Source organism: Microtus pennsylvanicus, chromosome 12 (genome assembly GCF_037038515.1).
Source record: "Microtus pennsylvanicus isolate mMicPen1 chromosome 12, mMicPen1.hap1, whole genome shotgun sequence".
Classification (NCBI taxonomy): domain Eukaryota; kingdom Metazoa; phylum Chordata; class Mammalia; order Rodentia; family Cricetidae; genus Microtus; species Microtus pennsylvanicus.
The window spans coordinates 84,732,913-84,749,338 of record NC_134590.1 but is presented as its reverse complement, the minus strand read 5'-3'; the positions used below and the strand labels follow the sequence as shown (position 1 = coordinate 84,749,338).

At 40.3% G+C, this 16,426-nt stretch overlaps 1 pseudogene; it reads left to right on the top strand.

The window, feature by feature from the left end:
• The first annotated feature begins 3,348 nt into the window (after window positions 1-3,348).
• On the top strand, window positions 3,349-4,665 carry LOC142832180 (ADP/ATP translocase 1 pseudogene; annotated as a pseudogene).
• Window positions 4,666-16,426: the final 11,761 nt, after the last annotated feature.

Here is a 16,426-nt window from a genome sequence, read left to right as displayed (position 1 = left end):
ATCAGAAATATGCTGCTTGAAGAGTTCGTTTCTTGTCCACTAACACATTATTGTTAGAAGCAATGCTCTTTCCTGTGCTTGCCATTGTTTTTGTAAACTTCCTAGGCAACAGTTTCTAGTCCCTCAGATGTGTCACAGTAGTAGTAAATTGTGTTTACATGCAACCAGAAAATCCATAGCTCCCTCTTTTAAAAAATGATATCCCTAGTTTGTGTTTCATATAACTTACATATCTTACTTGTACTATTTTTGTCTTTCGCTTGGGTATCTCATATCACAAATCTTGGACTTTGTGGATTAAATAAAATTAGAACACAAACCAATGAAATAATTGTCCTGTTCACCAATTGAAAAATTTGAAAAGAACAAAACATGCAAAGAAGGGTCTTCTGTATGTCTATATGCAGAATCAGTGGGGTTAAAAGAAGATGCAAATCCCTCCTCCAACAAATCAGAAGTAAGAGTTCATATTCTGTGTACTTTCTGAAAATAAAATTAGACAAAGATTCCCGACTTTCATTCCTTAAGTAGAGACAATAGAGCATGCTAACAAGTGCTATTTGCTAACAATGCCCTCATGCTCAGGACAGCCTCACAAAGGCATCTTACAGGACCACCGTCTTCATCCAATGAAGTTTCTGTTGGAATGCCTCCAATTCTATCCCATTTCCTCAATTTTTTCATCATAGTAAGCAGCACTTCACAATTCAGGCAATCAGTAGGGACCCGGAGGAAGAGAACACTAGATCTTCTCTTGGGAACACTGGGGAGACAGCATGTGAAAAGTGGGGCAATCGCCCCAAAATTGGAGCATGTGGCACTCCAATAGGCTCCCCACCTCACAGGAGAATCTCAGAAGTTTGCTGTCACCCTCCTGAGACTGTATCAAGTCAGCCTGAATGTGACTAATGCAACATGAGTAATCCTTGCATTTCCAAAAACGAGTATTGAAAACAAAAACTCATGTTAGAAGTAACCAAGCAGAGCATAGCAGCTGAGTAAATACTGAGTGCTGGAAGGGAAGGTGAACCTGACAGTTCAATTAAAGCAAAGAAACACCAGCCTACACTCCACAAAACCAAAGAACCTGGGCAACAGAGAGGACCCAGAGAGACATATATGGATGTAAACAGAGAGGAGAAAAAGACAAGATCTCCTGAGTAAATTGGGAGCATGAGGGTCATGGGAGAGCATAGAAGTGAAAAGGGGAGGAAGGGAGGGAAACAGAAGAAAATGTATAGTGCAATAAAAACAATAAAAAAAGAAAAAAGGAAAACTATATAAATAAGTACAATAACTATAAACAATATATATAGGCAATAAAAAAAGAAAGTAAAGTAGGCCAAAGATGAGAGGTAGGCAATAAAAATGGAGGATTTTTATGAACTGTTGGCAGTTAATATATATTTATTTCAATGCTTGGTGACATCCATTACTAGAAACATTTGTAGGTAAATGAGGGCATCATGAGAAGATGCTTCCCAGTTAGATACCTGGAGAGAAGACAAAAAGGCAGTAGGAGCGTGCTCACAAGGGTATTCCGTCACTATTTTACCCTATTGTCGGCACTGATCATGCTCCATGAAGTCTTAGGACTTAGAAGTCTTCAGCTTAATAAGTAAACAAGGAAAATATAGCAAAATGTGTGAATCAAGGTTACCTACCTAAGCTCACTGTGAGCACTGCTGTCTGATGCAGCAAGTAGACATGTCCTATATTCTTGGCAGGTTCCAGGGAATGCTCTAAATGTGCTCTGGGAGTAACTTACAATTCTCACACAAACAAAACAGAAGAGAGATTTCTACAAGTGGCACTGAAGCAGAAAAGGGTGAACACCTCACCCAGAGAACCATGAAAGTAGCTGTTGGGGGAGGTCACTTGTTTGTTCCCGGCAGCTCAGACCCAAAATAATCACACAGAAACTATATCACTGCTTAGTCTATTAGCTCTAGTTTCTTATTGGCTAATTCTCACATCTTAAATTAACCCAGTTCTATTAATCTGTGTATCACCATGTAGTGTGGATTACTGGCAAGGTTCCAGCTTCTCTGTCTCCTGTAGTTGGCTACATGGCTTCTCTTTGACTCTGTGTACTCTTTCTACATATATCTCTTCCTTTCTGTTAAGCCATTGGCTAAAAGCAGCTTCTTTATTCATTAACAATAAAAGCAACACATATACAGAAGAACTTCCCGCACCATTTCCATTTAATTTTAACACAGTAAAATTACATATAACAAAACAGGTATCAAGTAAGAGTTATATTTACAATATTTATATCTTCTTTATCTTTTATCATAACTAAGGGAAACTATAACTTTAACTATCCTTCAACTCTATCAAAGTCTCCAAAAGGATATAATATTACCTAAGTAAACAGGAAGTGCATTGTAAGCAACTTTCAAAACTCTAGAATTGACAGGGACATCTCGCTGCCTGGAAAGTCACCCAAAGTTCTTCTGTACTGTTAGGGCATCTATCTTTAGCCTATAAGCCCATAGTATCCACAAACTTTTTTATGAAGCAGTAAATTTCAAAGACAGTTCCACCTATATTGGCAGTTTGTCAGTCACTCTTTTTCTGTCCTGCAGAATGTCTGGCAGACTCTTTTATGAAGCAGGAACTCCAAAGGACCATCTCACCTTTAGGCAAGTTCAGAAGTCATTTCTCTGTGGGTCCTACATGTCTAGTTCACACAGCATACCATCAAACAATCCATGCCAGAGCAGTTTCTTGCTTAAATGGCTAACAAACTCCATAAGGAGCCTCTTCGATGCCCATCATCCTCTTGAAGTAGATTGGTGCTCACAGGAGCATACATGTCATATAAGTCCTAAGTTCTTGAAACATTTTAAATGCCATATTCTATAGGTCTTTGAAAGGTTTGAAGATTATCTATCTAACTGGAATATATCTCTATACCTCTAGAAAACTTAACATGACTACAAACTTGACTATTATAGATGATTGCCTATTAACCTGTGTTTCTTAACAATATATTACATTTTAAATGAGCTGCACAAACACAATACCTTGCAGAGATACATATAATAAGATTGTGCTAAAATATGTATCAATAGACAGATATTCATACCAATGCAAATTATTCATATATATAGCATAGCCCCCTTTAAATGTAAACAAACATTTATAAACAATATTTTGGGAATTTAGGCATAATTATCTCCAAACTGCTTCCTGCTTTTTTTTGGGCAAAGTATCTTCTTTTGGATGAGGGGTTTTACAGAGATCTTTTGAGTATTCTCGGCCCATCAAACCACATTAGTCTGGAAGGATTCCGCAGGTTCTCATCTTCTGTGGAAGAAAAAGAACCTCTTTTCTCCCCTTAGCGTCGCGCAGGGACGGAGAAGAGGTGGCGGTGCCTGGCTGGGCTTAGGCAAGAGCAAGAGAGCGGCTCCTTGCAGGCTGTGTGCGCCCAGCTGTCAGCATGGGGGATCAGGCTTTGAGCTTCCTTAAGGACTTCCTGGCAGGTGGCATCGCCGCCGCCTCCAAGACCGCGGTCGCCCCGATCGAGAGGGTCAAACTGCAGCTGCAGGTCCAGCATGCCAGCAAACAGATCAGTGCAGAGAAGGGTATCATTGATTGTGTCGTGAGAATCCCAAAGGAGCAGGGCTTTCTCTCCTTCTGGAGGGGTAACCTGGCCAATGTGATCCGGTACTTCCCCACCCAAGCTCTCAACTTCGCCTTCAAGGACAAGTACAAGCAGATCTTCCTGGGGGGCGTGGATCTGCATAAGCAGTTCTGGCACTATTTCGCCGGTAACCTGGCTTCCTGCGGGGCAGCTGGTGCCACCTCCCTCTGCTTTGTCTACCCGCTGGACTTTGCTAGGACCAGGCTGGCTGCCTACGTGGGCAAGGGATCTGCCCAGCGTGAGTTCAGTGGGCTAGGCGACTGTCTCAGCAAGATCTTCAAGTCTGATGGTGTGAAGGGTCTCTACCAGGGTTTCAGTGTCTCTGTCCAAGGCATCATCATTTACAGAGCTGCCTACATCGGAGTCTACGACACTGCCAAGGGGATGCTGCCGGACCCCAAGAATGTGCACATTATCGTGAGCTGGATGATTGCCCAGAGTGTGACGGCGTTTGCAGGGCTGGTGTCCTATCCGTTTGACACTGTCCGTCGTACGATGATGATGCAGTCTGGCCGGAAAGGGGCTGACATTATGTACACGGGGACACTTGACTGATGGAGGAAGATTGCAAAAGATGAAGGAGCCAAATGCTTTCTTCAAAGGTACCTGGTCCAATGTACTGAGAGGCATGGGTGGTGCTTTTGTATTGGTATTGTATGATGAAATCAAAAAATATGTCTAAGGTAATTAAAACTCAAGTTCATTGGCTCCCAGAGGACTTGGTTCACAAGTTCACAGATCCATTGTTTGGTTTAACAGACTATTATTCTTAAGGAAATAAAAAGACAGATCTTGGATGAAACCAGACCATCAGGAATACCTCGGAAAAATGCTTCATTGAGTATTCATTAAACCACAAATGTATTTTGTATTTATTTTACATTTAGATTCCCACAGCAAACAGAAGATAGCTTATCATACGTGTTCAATTAATTAACTGAAGAACTAATAATGACAACAAAAGTAACCAAATGTGAATCATTAATAAAGACTACTCAATACATAAAAAAGAACCTCTTTTCTAAAGCAATAAATCCTTAGATCCAAATTCTGAAGTCATGATACCTTTGAAATATATATGCTGACTTAGCTTAGCAGTACATACAATGAAATGTCTCTCTGTTTTTAGCTCATTCAAAATCAAAAATTTAAAGAATATACAACAATATACATAATCCAGACTATCTTTGTATTTTTTATCTTTATGTGGCTTATTTTTCTTACTCTATTACTTTTCCTACAAGTTAAATATTTATTATCTTTATTCATTTAATCTATGACTATGTACTCTTTTATGACAGTATATTACATTTACTGTCTCTTTACTCTTTTTCTTCTCTCTCCCAAGCCTACATACACTTTTTAAACATACTGGGTCTCATTTAGAGGCCTTTTATGTCTAAGTCTTTCACATTGTGTGTCTGAAATCCTTTTCTGTTCAGGAGCACTGCTTAAAATGCTAAGCAACATTACTAACACTAAGGCTTCTTTGCCTTTTGGCCATGCCCAGTCCAACATGTTGGAGGTCCATTCATTGTCTCTGAGAGCCATTCTTTCTTCCCCAGATCCAGGGTCAGGTCCCAGTAGGTCTGTGTTGCCATTAAGCAGGTTGTAGCACTCTGTTCACAAACCCTATTTAAATGTTCCATAGCTGGACCTCTCAAAAGAGTCAGTGTTTTCAGACCCAGGCCAGCTGGCCTTGGTGAGTTCCCGATAGAACATCCCCATTGTCTCAGTGTGTGGGTGTGCCCCTCGCGGTCCTGGGATAAATCCGGACTAGCTGAACATAGAGGACAATGAGGAATACTGAGAACTCAAGAACAATCGTAGTGGGTTTTTGATCCTACTGCACGTACTGGCTTTGGGGGAGCCTAGGCAGTTTGGATGCTCATCTTAGGAGACCTGGATAGAGGTGGGCGGTCCTTGGGCTTCCCACAGGTCAGGGAACCCTGATTGCTCTTCGAGCAGATGAGGGAGGGTGACTTGATCGGGGGAGGGGGAGGGAAATGGGAGGCGGTTGCGGGGAGGAGGCAGAAATCCTTAATAAATAAATAAATTAAAATAAAAAAAATAAAAAAAGAGGATTAAATGAATAAGAAAAAGTCGCCCAGCGAAGACATGGTTTGGCTTATTGTTTGAACCATTACAGGCAGCTGTATATAATATCATGGTAGTTGCAAGAGCAAGAGACATGAAGACAGACTGTTTTCTCATGTCTGACCCAAGGTTTGCTGCTCCCTAGCTGAGAGCACACTTAATAACCCAGCTGAATCCCACTGGGAATGAAAGAATTCAAACCTAAGAGTTTGCCTGTGGCATGAATCCATTGGTATGAAGTTCAAATACAAGCAAAGTAAGTCTAAATGGCACAAAATGGGATTCGAACTACTTTGAGGGAGTCATGTGATAAGAGAACACGAGAGAAGTTTCCAGAAGACAGAAGGGCTCAGATACTTTTTGACTATGAAAACGGTGGCATAAAAATACCCCCTGGCAACCAAAAAAAAAAAGAGTCAGTGTTTGTGCCGCCGTTTCAAAAAGAGCTGTGGCATGCCACCAGCAAACAGAGCAAGAAGCTCTGTTAAAATGTCTTTTTGTGTCTAGAATTCCTTTTTAAGCTTTTTCAGGTTTTACATGGATATAGTCGACCACATTGTCATGCCAATCTGTTGGGGGAAGCCACTTCTTTGTTCCCAGCAGTTCAGACCCTAAATAATCACCCTGAAACTATATTATTTAAATCACTGCTTGTCCTATTAGCTCTAGCTTCTTATTGGCTAATTCTTACATTTTAAATTAACCCATTTCTATTAATCTGTGTATCTTCACATGGCTGCGGCTTACTGCTAAGGCTCCAGCTCATGTCTCCTGCAGGCGGCTACATGGCTTCTCTTTGACTCTGCCTACCCTCTCCCTCTATATTTCTCCCAGCCTGGCTATATTCTGTTAAGCCATTGGCCAAAAGCAGCTTCTTTATTCATTAACCAATAAAAGCAACACATATACAGAAAGACTCCAACAGTAACAGGACTGGAATCCAAAGTGAGCAGTTGTTCATTCTCCAGCCCCACCTTATATTCATAGTTGCATAAGTGCTCATCTCTACTACACCTGTCCAGAGAGAACAAAACAGAACCTGGGTCTCAGCTGGAAGCCAACAGATCCCCTAAGGTAGGCACTTAAATCAACATATGCATAGATATTATTTTCTAAAATATTTATAATTTTTTAAGTGCAACACAATTCAAGGGTGTGTTGGCACATGCTTACAATCCTCACACCTAGGCTGAGACTTGGGTTGGTATGGGGAGGTAGCTGGGCTGGATATCACAGTTCTAAGGTCAGACGGGGCTACCTAGAGAGACCCTTTCTGCAAACAGCAATGGCAGCCAAAAAAAAAAAATGAAAAAAGAAGAGTAGAAAAATATTCAAAACAAAAGGGACAATTCAGATATAGGAATGGTTTTGAAATAAATACTTGAAAGCAAAGTTATAATTACATGTGCATTGTGGCAACCAATATTTCTTATACCTAAGGGATCTTATTGTTAAATGATATATATGTATATATGTCCTATATTTTATTTTGAGGTAAAATAATTGAAGTCATGATCCTGTAGGTATACTACCCACTTTAACTAATCTGCCTGATAATAATAACATTTCATTGAAATGTTGAATTAGATTTTATGTTTGAGTAGTAAATAAGAATCATGAGTCTAAAAGCAGTGTTTCTCTTAGAAGACCACAGGCAATTTCTATAATCTCAGATCTCCAGATCTCTGTATCTCATTCTAGTAACCTTTTGAAAGGAATTTTATAGGACGCATCCTATAAGAGAAACATAAAAGTTTCTATTCTGCTGAAGACACTTCTCGAGGATGACTTTGTGAATGTCACTTTCTTCTAGCAAACATGAGACTTTGAAAAGAGGTTTGTACCCTGAGGGTGGAAGAGTAGCCTTCCTTAGGGAGGGGACCCTGATGATGGAAGAGTAGCCTTCCTTGGAGAGAGGACCCTGAGGGTGGAAGAGTAGCCATCCTTGAAGAGAGGCTTGCCTATGTTTTCTTATCCCTGCTCCTCCTGGATGGCCAGCAGCCAGGACCTGTGATCAGAGAGCACGGTGTTTGTAAAGTGTGCATGTTTAATGACATCCCTACTTCCCTGAAAAAGAAAACATATGATATTTTCAGCTTTATTTTCACTCAGCATACACTTTGGTGTGCTTTATAGGTCTTTTTCTCTAAATTTTTAACTTTTGAATATCCTAAGAGCTGAGTGTATGGCTTGGACTGTGAGTGAATGCAAGTAGATACGGTCTATGAGGGAGACTGCTGTACCTCCAGGATGGTAGGCAAGTACAATGTCGTTAGACTGGTCTGTGGCTGGGAAGCTATTGACTTATTCTTTATGTTGACTGATCATCTTAGTGTGAATAAAATATGTGGCTTTGTGGGAAATTCCTCTCTTTGTTGATAAGGTATAAACCAAGGAAGAACTGTCAGAAATGTGCAACTCTGGCCAGAATTCCATTATGGTTATCTCTTTTCTCTTTGTTTTATTTTGCCAGTCATTCCTGTATATTTTTTAGGTATTATGTTATGAAGAAAGCATCGTAATTATCAAAGCTTTGTAGACAAGATCAAGGCAAGAGCTTCACCTTTGTCCACGGGCTCATTCTGACATGCTCCTGCTAACACCACTGGAGTCTAGGCATATGCTTATCGTCATGTCTTGCACACACTGAGAATACAGGAAACAGTTGACAGTGTCAGCTAGCAATTAAACTGAGTGGGGAAGGAGTATATATTACAGGGATGCTCTCAAAGACAATCTAGAGACAAATTGAGGAAAGGGTCCATTTTATTTCCAAAGGAAATTTTATTTCAAAGAAAGATGATTACCCAAATTAGATTTTTAAGAAATTTTATATGATTAACTCTTTACATTATCTTGTGACAATTATCCAGAAATCTCTATTTATATATACAAAATAAATTCATCATAATAGCAGAAAAATGTATTCAAAAATGGCATGTCAAATTAGGATATAAATCATTTTCAGGGATGTGATTTTCTAAACACATTCATTTACATTTTGCAAAAAAAAATAAATAGAAGTAACTATGTAAAATGAGTCTTACAGCTGGACATATCTTCTTGGCAATGGTTCAGACACTGAGTGGGGAAAGCCCTTCCAGCTGAGTGTATAAGATGCTTGGGACCACTTGGCAGGTTTGTTCTGGGAAGGAGGCTTTGGAAGTACTGTCCTGGTTATTCACCCTGAACTTGACCACTGCCTGCAGGGCCAAGTACAACATCAATCAACCTGTGGGGCTCACCTTGTGTGTGGCAGCAATGGAGTACAAATTTTCTTGGAAGAAGAAAAGCAACACTAAAGTAAATTTCAAAAAAGAAAATGCCATCATTTTCTCCCTTAGACAAAAACACAGAACAGAAAGTTGAGAGAGTTTCCAGCTAAAAGGCAAGCGGTCGACTCTGTGTTGCCCTCATTGTCTTTCAACGCCAGGGTTTCAGAACTCATACCATGGACCATGGCTGAATACTGAAATACAGATGATGACACATTGGCTCAAGGAAAGAAGCAGGGCTGGTGTGGAGATACACTCCTTTGCTTCCCAAATCTGATGCTTAGTTATGAGATAAATGAACCTCATCCTTCAAGAGAGAGAATGATCTAAAACTACTCATTTAGGGGACCAGGCGGTGGTGGCACATGCCTTTAATCCCAACCCTTGGGAGGAAGAGGCAGGCAGATCTCTGTGAGTTCGAGAACAGCCTGGTCTACAAGAGCTAGTTCCAGGACAGGCTCCAAAGCCACAAACACACCCGGACTCGAAAAACCAAAAAAAGAAAAAAGAAAAGCCCTACTTATTTAGATATATATCTTTACAAGAGTGCATCACATATCTGAGATGACCAGTGCTTGGAGCAACCTTAGAGGTCTAATTGTAAACACAACTTGTCAAAAAGTTAAGCAGCACTCTGTAGGAAAATAGCTGTGTGGAACAGTTTACTTTTCACTCAGTATCAACACAATGCATTTGATCAACTTCCCTACGTTATCTCATTGTTCATTTGCTGCTTATTTTTGTTGATAAGGCAGTGGATTTATTCTCTGTCTTTTGATTCTGACTTGGAGGTGGTGCCAAAATTCTGTACCTTTAAAATATGCATGTGTGTTTTAACTTAACTGGCTACTCATTTTTACTCAGAGCATATTTGTTGAATACTTACTCTTCTCTGTGTTGCACATACATAAATTTATTTTCACATTCAATTGGTTGAATTGCCTTAAGCAGGAAATAGCAAACTTTGACCTGACAGCCTCATGTAGTCTATTGTTTGTTTTTGTAAATAAAGTTTTATTGGAACACGATCACAGTCATTGCTGCACATTGTCTATGATTGTTGTAGTACTATTGTGGCAAGGTTGAGTGGATATAATGGAGACTACATGATCCACAAATACAAAAGCATATGTCAAGTAAGTGCATAAAAGCAGAACGTGTTAACCTATCATTTTGTGAGTAAATGGTTGCTTATTTATTTGGCTCGGCAAACTAACTAAATTAAAAGAAATGAGTCCTAGTCACCTGCCTAGTACACACATCCTATTCAAGTGTCTGTGGTCACAGACACAATCACATCATTAAACAATGAAGAGAAATCTGGGACAATCTTAGTCTTTTTTCCAGTTAGCTGAAATCATTTGCAATCCCCATTCTAAGAACCACCCATAATCCATACTAACACACAGGCTAGTAGCTTTTGCACAAATTTACTGTTATTTCTCTTACCACTTTTTTCCCCAGGAAAAAGGTAATTAGGCTATAAACAGAGGTCTGACAACTCATTCCAGTCAAGGCAAAATTAATAGGAAGCCAGCAGATAATTTCAGCTATGTGAAATTAAAATAGATATATTTTAATGACATTCTAAAAACTCTAATCCTAATGTTTTTTTCTTTGTTTTCATCTCCTTTTCCTTGTTCTTCTGTAAACTACTTGGTTATCCACTGGTCCCCCATTTATGGAGCCTGCTGGCTTCTCTGTCTGTTCCTTCCTCCTGCCCCCAATACTGATCTTTGGTGGAGAGGATCTCCTTCCAGCCACTTCTCTGGGGTATCTCTAGCAGAGACAACACCGTTGCAAGGACAGGTCCCTACTCCGCATGCCTCAAAATTATCAAATGTTCACTGACATTGGTAGGAGCCAGTTTGCAGGCTTCTCTTCATGTATTTAAAGGTTGGCAGGTGGAGGACCGTGGGGTGAAAGGAGGATGAGGGAGATTGCAGTGTGCAGTGTTTTGTTCTGTCATGCCAAGAACACATTAAATATATGTTTTTATGTCAGAAACACTGTAAGATGTTATCCCCCCAATGATTACTGCCTTCTGAAAACCACAACCTTTAAAATACTGATTATTAAATGGTAAGGTCTGAAGGAAGACTCAGAGTCTCCCTGGATTATCCTAATCAAATAAGGGCAGACTCAACCCAGATATGCACTGATCAGCCAGTATTTGGTTTGAAATGTAGGCATCTCAAATAAAGTTATGTGTTTCATTCTTTTGAATATTTCCCGCAGACATTTAAATACATTACCACTAAGCCAGAACCAAGAAAAGCATAAAAAGTGTTTTAGGGAATAAATTTTGCAAGTTTCTATTTGTAGCAGACAGTAAAGTTGCTGACATGCATTATGAGGCACGTGTATAGTAAAGTTGTTGACATACATTACAAAGCACATGTATTTTACGTCCTGTCGGGCTTCAGTCAAATGCTCAAGGTGTAATCATTTGGGTACTCGAGACTATGTCCAGAAACCCTAGGAGCCATTAGGTGTCCATGCTTCCTTGTGAGGGGGGCAAGGAGTTTCTAAGTCACCTGCACAGCTATTTAGGTGAGAGGAACAGCTTATTTCATTAATTATGCTACAAATTTGACTTCAGTGAAGGGGAACCAGCTAAGCACAAAGGAGTGTTGGAATCCTCCCACCCAAGTGTTGAGCTCCACACCGATTTCTTTAGAGGCACTTCCATTACCGGTGGAGCTATGAGTTGATCGACTGTGTCTTAGAATTAACTACAGCGGTGGAAACACAAATTGCAAACCAGCATGAAGTCACAGAGGGATGAGAAGGACAGGAAGGAGTAAAAACCAGAGATGCTTATGTAGAATTTGTTTTCCTTTCCCTGGCGAAGTGTTGGCTCAGCTCCTCAGAGTGGAGCATTTGGAAGAACAAGCCCAATTGTTGTCAGGCAGAGGGCCTAATGAGGAGTGAGGTCCTTTCTGTTCTCAGTTGCTTCTGTTTGCATGGAGGTCTGCACTTTACTGATGGCATATGATCATGTTTCTCTCACTTGGTGTACTGGAAGAGCATGTGTGGGAAGGAGAGGAGACGCCTACACTAGAAGGCACCCTGGGCTCTTAAGGAAGATTTCGGGGTGATAGCTTCTGTAGCTGGATGAACTCCTGGAGCCTACTTCATGACATCTTCTTGGAGGTCTCTGGATTGCTGTAGTGCTGTCGGGGTGCTGAAACCATGGTGTTCTCTGAAGTCCCTCCATTTTCCCCACACATGAAATCTGGTCCAGGGCAATCCAGCTAGTGGTTGTACAGTCTCTTCTTTCTCTGGTTACTTAACTGATTTTACAAATGATCCTGAAGAGATACTGAACTTCTTTACAAATATTTGAGATTGGATTTCATCATGAAAACACAATGAGAACCCAGGGAAGAAAAAAAATTACATGTTCTATGGTCTAGAAAACAGGACAAAAAAGAGCTTACTTGACTAAATACATATGTAGCTTCTCTTTGTTGTATGGCCCTTACAGTTCAGAAGTATGGGTCTGCAGGCTTCCATACTGTTAGAAGGTCAGTGGACAATGCAGCAAGCAACAAGCTTCATCATTTTTGTTTCAGATATCAATAGAATCTCAGAAAGACAGTGGAAACTGACAGATTCCCGACTCAAATTTGTGATTTTGTAAATTCGTGCCTTTTAAGCATTCTGCTAGACTTCCTTACCATTGCACAAAACCTTCACCAGTTACCCAACAGAGAAATCTTACCTTCGATTGCCGTTATACCTCTGGATTTTCCAGTCAGTGTGGGTCAGCTGAGCACCCCTCCGCCAAACATACCTAGAATTTGGGGAGTACCAGCACTAGAGCTGGTTCAATGGGGCTCACATCACAAGGGCCCTTGAACATCTCTTTCCCCTTCACTTTGATGATGCAAAAGTTGGAATCTGCTTTTACCCCCTATCAAAATCAAAAGGTTTGGCTATCAAATATCTACTAGCATACTGTGACTCAAACTTGGGATATTCAGGCCAAACATCTGCCAATGGACTTCCTGTTGCTTAGAAGGTGACCTGATGTGTTTGATGCATGACAAAGAACTGACGGTTTGCTGGACCTGTTGAGTGCATCCTGGCTGTCTTTAGAAACAGTGTGTGTGGAAGTATCTTCTCTGACAGGAGAGTAGGCTCTGGGAGTGAAAGGAGCTACTTATTTAAGACCACGGGTGTTTGAGAACATGTGAGTGTTCTTTAAATTACACATAATTTTAAACAACTGTGTAAAACAAGTTTTAAAAGTTTAATGGTGCTGAACCAAGCATAGGAATTAAAAATTGAAAAGAAAATACGAAGCTATACCTTGTTGTTCTGCTTTAAAAGAATAAGTTTCTCTCTCATTTGCAATTAAGATGCTGAGAATTTGCATAAAATGTGTAAAATTAGAGATAATTGAACTACAGTAGCTATAAAAGTGGCTTTTCCATTTAAAAATAAATCAGATGTCCACTAAAAGGGTGTAAAAGCCATTCCCCTATCTCCCATTTGGATCTCTGGTATTTTTCACACTTTTATAGCTGATTTTTATTGCCAAACATTCCATAGCATTGTGGCAGCTTCAAGATGGCAGCTGGTCTGTTCATGCCTGGTATGTGCCTTTAGGGGTGTTTCAAGCATATCCACAGCACGTAGATTAGTGGATAAAATGAAGAAGAACTTGAGAAGTTGCATGTGGGGTAGCCCACGGACAAAGATGCCATTTGACAAAACATCAGTAGCTGTTTTCATTTCTCCTTGGACACTTCAAGTTTAAAGAGAACAATCTAGAAAATAGCCAGTCATTGATTAAAGTGACCATAAATATGGACATAGGTTGATGGCTGTCCTTCAAATGACATAAACTTTTTCCCCAGGATTAAGTCACAGTCGCATCCTGAAGGGTACTCAGGGCTGAGGCATGTCTGCATCCTGATTCTGACTGCCCACTGTCCAGTGAGACTACATTGTCCCCTTCGGTGCTCAGCAGCACATGGAGACTTAGGCGACTTGGCTCTTTCCTCTACTGAGAAGATTACAATACCAAATACTGGTAGGAAGAATCCATGTTCTGGTGTATCTTCCTACTTTCATGGAACTGTAAGTCCTTTGACGGCAGAGACTCCACTGGTCAGCTTAATATTGGCAGTGATGATGGAACAGAGGTAAGGGTAAACTTTCCAATATGCAAACATGAGATGGAACTCATCAGCATAGGGAAAAAATGCAGAATTGTCTTAGAAATGGGATAAAATATTTGTACCCGTATAGATGTTCTTAGCTAATATTAGACAATATGGCCACGGATCTAGTGTGTGACCATTTCCATTGCCTTTGTGTCTTTAGTTCGGGGCATTCTGTAGATGATGTAGCAATACACCACAGAGAGCCTGGTTGGTATCTCACTCATCACCAAAGGCTAGTGGGAGTTCGTAGAGGTAGTGGATGCCGAGAGTTGGCATTCTAGAAAACACCTTATCCACACAGCTATCTTTTCTGTATCTAAGACAAACCTGAATGTGTTTAACCAAGGTTTTCTCTTACTTACATCATGGCATGTCCATTTCACATACAAAAAATTAACATAGACATGGAACTATTTTTGTTTATCGTATTTTCCCATGTGTATAACCAAACACACATTAATACTTAATAATCTGTAAAATTCTGTGTGATATATAATGCATATAATCTTTAGTGATTCCTTCTATATCCTAACGAAAAGTTCAGGATGAACAAGGTTTTCAAGGAGGAACTTCGTGGATGGGCTCAGTTAGCTGGAGGAAGGAGATTGGCAGCCAGACTGCATGAGGTAAGGTGAGTTACAGCTTGCCCCCTCTGGAGCTCAGGCACATAATGCCATGCAGGAATCTTTTTCAATATAGTGTTTCAAGAACCAGTTAATTAGAGTTGGCTTGGGCTTTGGTGCTTTTCTGGCCTACTGGGTGCTTACTGATAAAGTTCTATAAAATAGTCAATGCATAGAATATGGAAGTTTCTAGATTATTTTTTTTCCTAACTGATGAGTAGACAGGCTTTTCAGATCTTGGGAAAATTGGGAAAAGCATGTATGCAATAGTTGTTAGTTTAGTTCTATCCTCTCTTGTATTTCCCTCACCGGTTTTTCAGGCTCCTTAGGTAAATATGCAAAAATACAAAGTTTGACTAGTCTGTCCTTACAAGTAGGCAAAGGACAAGAAAAGGAGAAGAGATGTGAGAAGAAATAGAACTTAAGTAAAATTCTCTACCATGCCCTTTCAACCTGGATTTCAGCTTTGTTGCTCTGAGTGTTCAAGAAGTGGCAGGCCCTTTCCCAAGCCAATGCAGTGATTGGAACCACAGACAAGACATCGAGATGCTGGGGTTTTAATTCAGCAAGGGCTCGTTTGGGGACCTTTGTATCCCTGTAATGTTTAAATCTCCCTCACCTCCTGTCCAGTGGAAAATGACCTCCATGTGTCTTTCCTCCACAAAGAACTTCTGTCTTAACCTGCCATTACGCTATGGAAAATCTATACTTTTTTTCCAAGTCTTTTGTACAAGGAAGAAACTTCCAGCAGAGATCTCAAAGCATTTTCTTTCATCTACCTGATCTTAATTTCGCCCAAGCTGTAAAAAGAAATCCATTTGGCCATTTCTTGTCCACTGCTCTCTTTCCTGTGAAGCATATCAAAACCCCCCTCTCTGATTTTTGGATGCATGCACAGAATTACGTAATTGGCCCAACAGTTGCAGGCTCTCCACTCTCTTGCTGCCTGCCTGGTGTTATTGCTGAGCCGATGACTGTTTGCAGACCTTCCTTATTGCGTAAATGGCTACATTATCACCATGTACACATTAGGACAAGCAAATGGGCCCCTTAAGGCAAATAAGAGTTCAAATAACCCAGACAAGGTAGCCCAACTGAATTGAGGATTCACCCTTGTTACAACCTCATTGCTTTATGGCACATGAGCCAGGGGAAGGGACAGACTGCTTCAAGTGTGCTTCTACTGATCCTGCTGGCAAATCACAGCTTTATTACAGTAATGAGCCTGACCATATTTCTGTGCTTATGCATATTAGGCACCAAATGTATTTTCTGGCCTGCCAGCCCATGGTAGTAACTAACACAAGCAATTTGTCGTGGGTTACAGTGTGTGTGTGCATACATTTGGAATGGGCATGTTAGTTGCTCTGTGTTATAAAATACTACATGTTTCATCATGCATATTTTTATATGCACAACTTAACCATATGCAAAATAGCTTGGCAATTAACTGATGCAACTTATTAGTTGACTACACAATTATTGCATAAATATGTAAGTTGGGGGCAGCCACAATTTCAATTTAGCAATATTAAAAATTTCATAGGATTATTAAGCATCTAAAGAATGTGTTTCTTTCTCCCCTCACTGGTAAGTGCTAAG